The 7,602-nt window shown below is 34.9% G+C and overlaps 1 long non-coding RNA gene across 1 annotated transcript; it reads right to left on the minus strand.

Annotated features, from left to right (window-relative positions):
- Window positions 1–607: 607 nt before the first annotated feature.
- LOC115831775 lies at window positions 608–7,328 on the minus strand. Its single transcript, XR_004027271.1, has 3 exons — window positions 7,166–7,328; window positions 6,197–6,395; window positions 608–926 (listed from the first exon to the last, which is right to left on the minus strand). It is a non-coding gene; the product is annotated as an uncharacterized LOC115831775 (long non-coding RNA).
- Between the last annotated feature and the right edge of the window lie 274 nt (window positions 7,329–7,602).

Raw genomic sequence — 7,602 nt, forward strand, 5'->3', positions numbered from 1 at the left:
AGTAAAGGAGTATCTATTGTTTTGAATTTACAGTGACTGAAACTTCAAGTGGGAAAAAGGGAATTAGAACTTTTACAAAATTACTTATTTTTCATTTTCTAGTCAGATGTCAAATAGATAGTGCTATTCACAATGTCACCATGAGCAAATAATAGACAGCAAGAGTGAATATGAGAGAGAGAGAGAATTTTGGAGTGGGCACTGATGTAGTCAAAGGTTTCTAAAAAAAAAAAATAACAAATCTTGATGTGGGAGAAAGTCTGCTGTACAAAATAGTAAGTTCTATTCAAAAATGTTCTGCTCTATCTATTGTGAAAACACCTCCTTTCTTATGAAAAAATTTATTTTTATTCATATGAAATGTATCTGTTATTTCAAAGTTCTTCAGTGTATGTTGGTAATTTGACTCCACTTCAAAGAGAATTTTAAAAGATACTTCTTACACAATAGTCTAATTAATCTAATTGACATATCATTGTTCAAATGTTAGGGACGGACTATTTAGGGCAGGAAAATGCAATATTAAACTGAGATATCTATATAATCTTAGGCAAGGATGCCAGATTTAGAAAGCGAACATCACCTTTCATAATGAAAGCAAGATACCTTTGCAAAGAATCATTTATTAAAACCAAACTACTATTTCAATAAAGCATTAAGATTTGCTGCATAGAATGCCCCTCGGGCAGCATTCTGAAATAATAGTGAGTTGCTATTCCAATTCACAATGGAACATTTTAATAAGTGTGATAAATGACTCACAGAGAGCTGTAGATTTCAATGTCAGTGGAATTAGAATCAGGCAAACGCTGGCCCTGCGTGATGGATGTACAGGATTTTTGTGGTAAACACTTTACAATGTCAGGAGAATACCAGCTTATGAAACTCTCAGAGGTGAAATTCATGTCCATTTGTCAACTTGTTGCCTGAGGGCGAAAATGTAGACAGAACACTAGTCTTATTTTAACAGGTGATATACTCTCTTAAATTCTGTAACCCTTCAAAATGACACAAAACAAAAAAATTAAAAATGCAATGTATAAAAGTAAATCTCCTTACATTTAGAGATGTAACGTACATTCATAGCCTCAGTGGTAGAGTGGATTGGAGAAATATTTTGTATTCAACTGGACTGAAATTTTCAACTTTTTTCTCTCATTTTAAAGAACATATTTTTTTCTTTAGATGTCCGAGCTTTACAAGGATATAAGTGTATATGTGGGACTTCTTTATTTTTTCTAAACAGATGCAAATCACATATTTTTAGACAGCATTTCCTCTGACCATGTTAACTTAGAACACAAAGTTAAGGTGAGTAAAAAATTATGACTATACAGATACTCTATGACTGTACGGTAATATTCAAACAAGGAGTTTGGCTCGGCCGGGGGCGGTGGTTCACGCCGGTAATCCCAGCACTTTGAGAGGCCGAGGCGGGTGGATCACGAGGTCAGAAGATCGAGACCATCCTGGCTAAGACGGTGAAACCCCGTCTCTACTAAAAATACAAAAAAAAATTAGCCGGGCGTGGTGGCAGGCGCCTGTAATCCCAGCTACTCTGGAGGCTGAGGGAGGAGAATGGCGTGGACTCGAGAGGCGGAGCTTGCAGTGAGCGGAGATCGCACCACCGCACTCCAGCCTGGGCGACAGAGCAAGACTCCGTCTCAAAGAAAAAAAAAAGAAGAAGAGTTTGGCTTATACGTATTATCTCTCATGATTTTCTTGCATATGATTTTAGATGTTCCCTAGGAAACAAGTTTCTAATTTGTGCTTCAAGTTTACTAAGCTAATATCTCCCTTCCGATTTCTCAAAAAGGTAGCACAATTTGCTGATACATGCAAAGTATTTTTGTCAACAGTACATTAAATCTGAATGGGACTTTATAAGTGAAATCTAAAAGACAAAAGAAAAAGTAGGGTCAATACATCTTAATGTAAAATTAGTTTTCTCAAATTTATTTTAAATATATAAAACCATGGAACATTACAAAGTTCAAAGATACGATGAGCAAAGATATTTTATATTTATAAATAGCCACAAACCTAATCTAAAAAAAGTAAATTAAAAAAATTCTTAACTATATCTGTAATTTTCAAAATTGTTTTTGGTCATTGTTGGTACACTAAGGCAATACTTTCTAAATTTTAACATCCACATAGAATCACCTGGGAGTATTATTCAAATGACAACTGTGATGCAATAGTTCTGGCAGGCGAGGCCTGAGGTGCTACCTTTCCCATAATCTCTTAGGTGAACTTACTGCTACTGCTCTGCAGACCACACCTTGGTAAATTAGGCAATGAAGTCACTCCCCTGACTTACAATGTATAGAATATACAGGAGGGTTTCTGAAAAGTGAAAAGCAGCTGCTCTATGTTGGCCTTAATTAAATAAAATATACATTAAATTCTTGACCCTTTTTGGTTTAATTAGTGTCAGGAACTAACAGAAAGTGAATGTCATGCTATGGGGTGATCCATCTTAACCCTCAACTAGCTATGGAATTAGTATGGAATTAACTAGGTATGGAGCAGACACATCAATTGTATACCCATCTTAACTCTCAACTAGCTATGGAATTAGTACCTATAATTTTTCACTTGTAAGCCTAGAATATTACTAATAGTTATTTTATTTAGTGCTTTTAATTATTAAATGAGACAATACACATACAACAGTTAAAATAGTTCCTGGCATATCGTAAACCCTTAGTAAGTATTATTCCGATGAACATGCCAATGTTAACTGACTTGGAGCAAGAACATCTGGATTTTTATTTTAGTTCTTTTATTTAAGGATTAAGACATCCTTAACTCTTAAAAATTATTTAAACTATCTGACCCCAATTTCCTCATTTACAAAATGTGAATGGTTATATGAATTTCAAAAAGGTGCTCAGATTAAGAGAATGCATATGAAAATATTTTATTTACTCTAAATTATGCAAGTAAAACATAATTTTTGCTTCAAGTATGAAACTTTTGGGGAAAAACTTTTAAATTTACCAAGTATTGGTAGTTATTCAACAGCTAACAAGTAACATTTTGATTTATTTTTTATTTCAACCTAGTCAGAGTTTCCCAACAAAGTTTTGGCAAAATAAGGAGAAATGTGGAACTAGTGAGTTCTACACATACAGTATTTAATTACTGATTAGACATGGAAATAAAAGCAGAAGCATACGAAATAAATTTTCCTATTATTTTAATAATACAGCAGTGCTAGTAATATCTTATGTCTCTTCTTGTGCTTACCGAAACATCATACATTTTATTTGGGAAAAGGTCAAAGGGATGCTTTCTGTTATACTTGAGCCTTTATAAAAGAGATACAATAAATAACTGTTGAAGAATCAATTCAAAAATCTAAGTTTATTCCTAATTCTATTTTTCTCTTGTGATATGTCCTTAAAGGTGTACTTTGTCTCCTTATTCTTCAGATTCAATGCAAAATGGGACGATCAATATAGAACTTGCTACTTGGAGACATTGCAGTGAACCACGAGAATTAACAAAAACGATGACAGGTAAGTGGTTTGAACTGATTTCTAAAGAAAACTTCTATAGACACACAAACCTCTCAGGGCATGAAATTCTTTTTGAAAGTGAAAAAAAAAATAGCTGAGAGGGAGAGGTTAGTAATGAGGAAAAGGAAGATCAGAAAGGAAGGGAGGTTAGAGATCAGGAGTTACAGCCTCTTTCATTTCACAGAGGTAGCACCCGGCAAGGGCACTGCTAATCTTTTCTGGATGCAGTCAATATTAGAGTTTATTAATAACTTGGAAAAGGGAGTAATCATCCAATTAATTTGACAAATAGGCAGGAGTTGTGGCCGCTCATAAGGCCAAAGATATAGAGGTTAGGGAGATAAGAGAGAAATAACTTTTTTTAAAAATTATACCTTAAGTCCCAGGGTACATGTGCACAATGTGCAGGTTTGTTACATATGTATACATATTCCACGTTGGTGTGTTGCCCCATTAACTCATCATTTACATTAAGTATATCTCCTAATGCTATCCCTCCCCACTCCCCCCACCCCACCACAGGCCCTGGTGTGTGATGTTCCCCACCCTGTGTCCAAGTGTTCTCATTGTTCAATTCTCACCTATGAGTGTGAACATGTGGCATTTGGTCTTCTGTCCTTGTGATAGTTTGCTCAGAATGATGGTTTCTAGCTTCATCCATGTCCCTACAAAGGACATGAGCTCATCCTTTTTTATGGCTGCATAGTATTCCATGGTGTATATGTGCCACATTTTCTTAATCCAGTCTGTCATTGATGGACATTTGGGTTGGTTCCAAGTCTTTGCTATTGTGAATAGTGCCACAATAAACATACATGTGCAGGTGTCTTTATAGTAGCATGATTTATAATCCTTTGGGTATATGCCCAGTAATGGGATGGCTGGGTCAAAAGGTATTTCTAGTTCTAGATCCTTGAGGAATCACCACACTGTCTTCCACAATGGTTGAACTAGTTTACAGTCCCACCAACAGTGTAAAATCTATTGAGAAAAAATAATTTAATAGGAGTAAGAATTAACCTTGGAGACCAAAAGTTAGTACACTAAAGCAAAGCCACAGTGTGGCTTTCAAAATTAAAATCAAAATCTGTGTTTTTCTTTACCAAAATAATTTGTATTTTCTAGAGTGGTGTGGCACAATCATGGCTTAATGCAGCCACAACCTCCTGGGCTCAGGTGATCTTCCTGACTCAACCTCCCAGATAGCTGAGACAAGGTTCTCATCATGTTGCACAGGCTGGTCTTGCTTGCGCTCCTGGACTTAAGCCATCTGCCAGCTTCAACCTCCCGAAGTGCTGGGATTACAGGTGTGAGCCACCATGCCCAGCCAAGGAGCTTTCAATCATGGTGGAAGGTGAAGCAGGAACAGACATGTCACATGTAGAAAGCAGAAAGCAGGAGCAAGTGAAAGGGACTGAAGGGGAGATTTCTCACACACATTTTCAAACAACCAGATTTTTAGGGAACTCAGAGCAAGAGCACCCTTATCACCAAGAAGTTGGGCCAAGCCATTCATGAGGGAGCTTCCCCCATGACAAAAACACCTCCCACCAGGTCCTCCCTCCAACACTGAGGATTACATTTTAACATGAAATTTGAATGGGGACAAATTTCCAAACTACATAGCACACCAAATGCAAGATGCTATTATTAGTGGGAACTATGTTGAGAGGGGTTAGCTTGGTAGTATATGGAACTCTGCCTGCCCTGCTTATTTTTTCTGCAAACCTGGAACTTCTTTTAAAATAGTCTATTACTTTTTAAAATGGCCCGTTCAAAGAAACTGAGTTTGTTGTGCACAATAAATTGGATATGTACAATAAATAGGGAGATTTTCATTTAATATTTCTAGGAATTAAAGAAATGGATAGATGGACTTATTAAAAACAAAAATAAAGAGGAAGAAAGCGAAAGACAAAAAAAGAAAGAAATGAAAGAGAAAAGATAGAAACAAGAACAAATCAAATCAAGCAAAACTTTTATGTTACATGAGATTAATGGAATTTGACATTAATTGCATGAAATATACAAACAAGATATATACATATATACACACAAATATATATATTTGGCCTTTGTTTGTTGTATAGTCTTTATACATCGTTCAGTGTTTTGCTCAACATTATGTTGGTAATGTTTATCCATATTCTCAAGTTTTTTTGTAGATTTTCCATTCCAGTTGTTGTACAGTAGTCCATTCAAGGAACATAAAAATTAATTTATTACATGATTGATAAACATTCTGATTCTTGCTGATGTTTGAGTAAAATGAGCTGTGCTGTCGTAAACTTTCTGTTGCATGTCTTTTTCGTGTGTGTGTAGATGTACTCTTTGCTATTTGGCACACACCTAGAAGTGGAAACAGTTTTCTAAATGATTGCAACAATTTACATCCTCACCAGAAGGAGTTTCATTTGCTCGTTGGCCCCTTCAATACTCAGTATTTTCTCCTTTTGCGTTTTACCAGTAATTGTAGTTGCATGATGTTGTTGGACTTTGATTTTTACTTGGAGTTAGGTTTTTGTCATTATTGTTGTTGTTTTAATTTTACATTTAAGTTCAGGGGTACTTATGCAGGTTTGTCGTATAGGCAAACTTGTGTCATGGGGTTTGTTGTGAGTTGATTTTATCACCCAGGTAGTAAGCCAAGTACCAATCAGTTATTTTACCTGATTCTCTCCCTTCTCCCACGTTCCAACCTCTGATAGGCCCCATATGCGTTGTTCCCATCTTTGTACTCGTGAGTTCTCATCATTTAGTTCCCACTTATAAGTGAGAACGTGCAGTATTTGGTTTTCTGTTTCTTATATTTTATTTTTAAAGAAACTGCCAAAATATTTCCCAAAGTGTCACTGTTATTTCACATTCCTACAAGAAATGTATGGTGGTTTTAATTGATCTACATACTCAAAAATACTTTGCATTGTCTGTCTTTATATTATAATCAGTCTAGTAGGTGTCTAGTAGTATCTGGTGGTGATTTCAATGTTTATTTTCCTAATGTGACTGAGCCAGTTTTCATGTACTTGTTTGTTATTTTTATATAATCTTTATTAAGGTATCTGTTGAAACTTTTTGCACATTTTAAAAAATGGGAGTTTTAAAAATATTTTAGGAGTTTTAAAATATTTTGCATATTCTGACGTTAAGCCTTTTCTCAGATGTAGAATCTGTAATTATTTCCCTTTAGTCTATGGCCTGTCATTTTATTTTTTAATGATGTTGTTTGAATTAGAAATATTTTTAATTTTGGTGGAATTCAGTTTATATTTTAATTTTATATGAATCATTATTCTTGTGTATAGTTTTAGCCCTTACATATATGTGTATGATCTAAAGTAAGGGTCAAAATTGTTTTGCCTGTGGCTCTCCGACAGACTATCATTTGCTAAAGAGTTTTCTAATCCCATTAAATTTTCTTGACATCTTTGTATAAAATCTATTTACCATGATGTAAAAATTTATCTGTAAACTCTCAGTTTATTTCCATTGATCTATATGTCTGTCCTTCCACCAGTGTACTCTTAATTGCTATGACTTTATAACAAGTTTTGAAATTAGATAGTTTCAGTTCTTCAATTTTCTACTTCTTTTTCAAAATTAGTTTTACTATACTGCATCCTTACGTCTTCACATACCTTTAAATATCAGTGTGTACAGCTATAAAAATGACAGCTGGGATTTTGACAGAAATGGCTTTGAATTTATAGATCATTTTAGTGAAAGACATCTTCACAATATTCAGTTGTCTTCTCCATAAACATTAATTTATCCCTATTCATGCAGTTCCAGCTCTCTGGTTCACAGATGTCCGTCTCTAGGTTTTTTGTTTGTTTGTTTTGGTTTTTTTTTTAAATAAGGGCACGCACAATCATGAAGGTTCTGCCTTCATGACCTAATCAACTTCCAAAGGTCCCACCTCCTAATATCATCACATTGGTTTTAGAATTTCAACATATGAATTTGGGGAGGACCTATACATTCATTCCGTTACACAGGCTACATTTCCTTTGATGGTCCATTTCCTTCTTACCATTAGTCCATGCTATTCTTTTGAATCTAATTACCCTTTTTC

The sequence above is a fragment of the Nomascus leucogenys genome, chromosome 20 (assembly GCF_006542625.1).
Source record: "Nomascus leucogenys isolate Asia chromosome 20, Asia_NLE_v1, whole genome shotgun sequence".
Classification (NCBI taxonomy): domain Eukaryota; kingdom Metazoa; phylum Chordata; class Mammalia; order Primates; family Hylobatidae; genus Nomascus; species Nomascus leucogenys.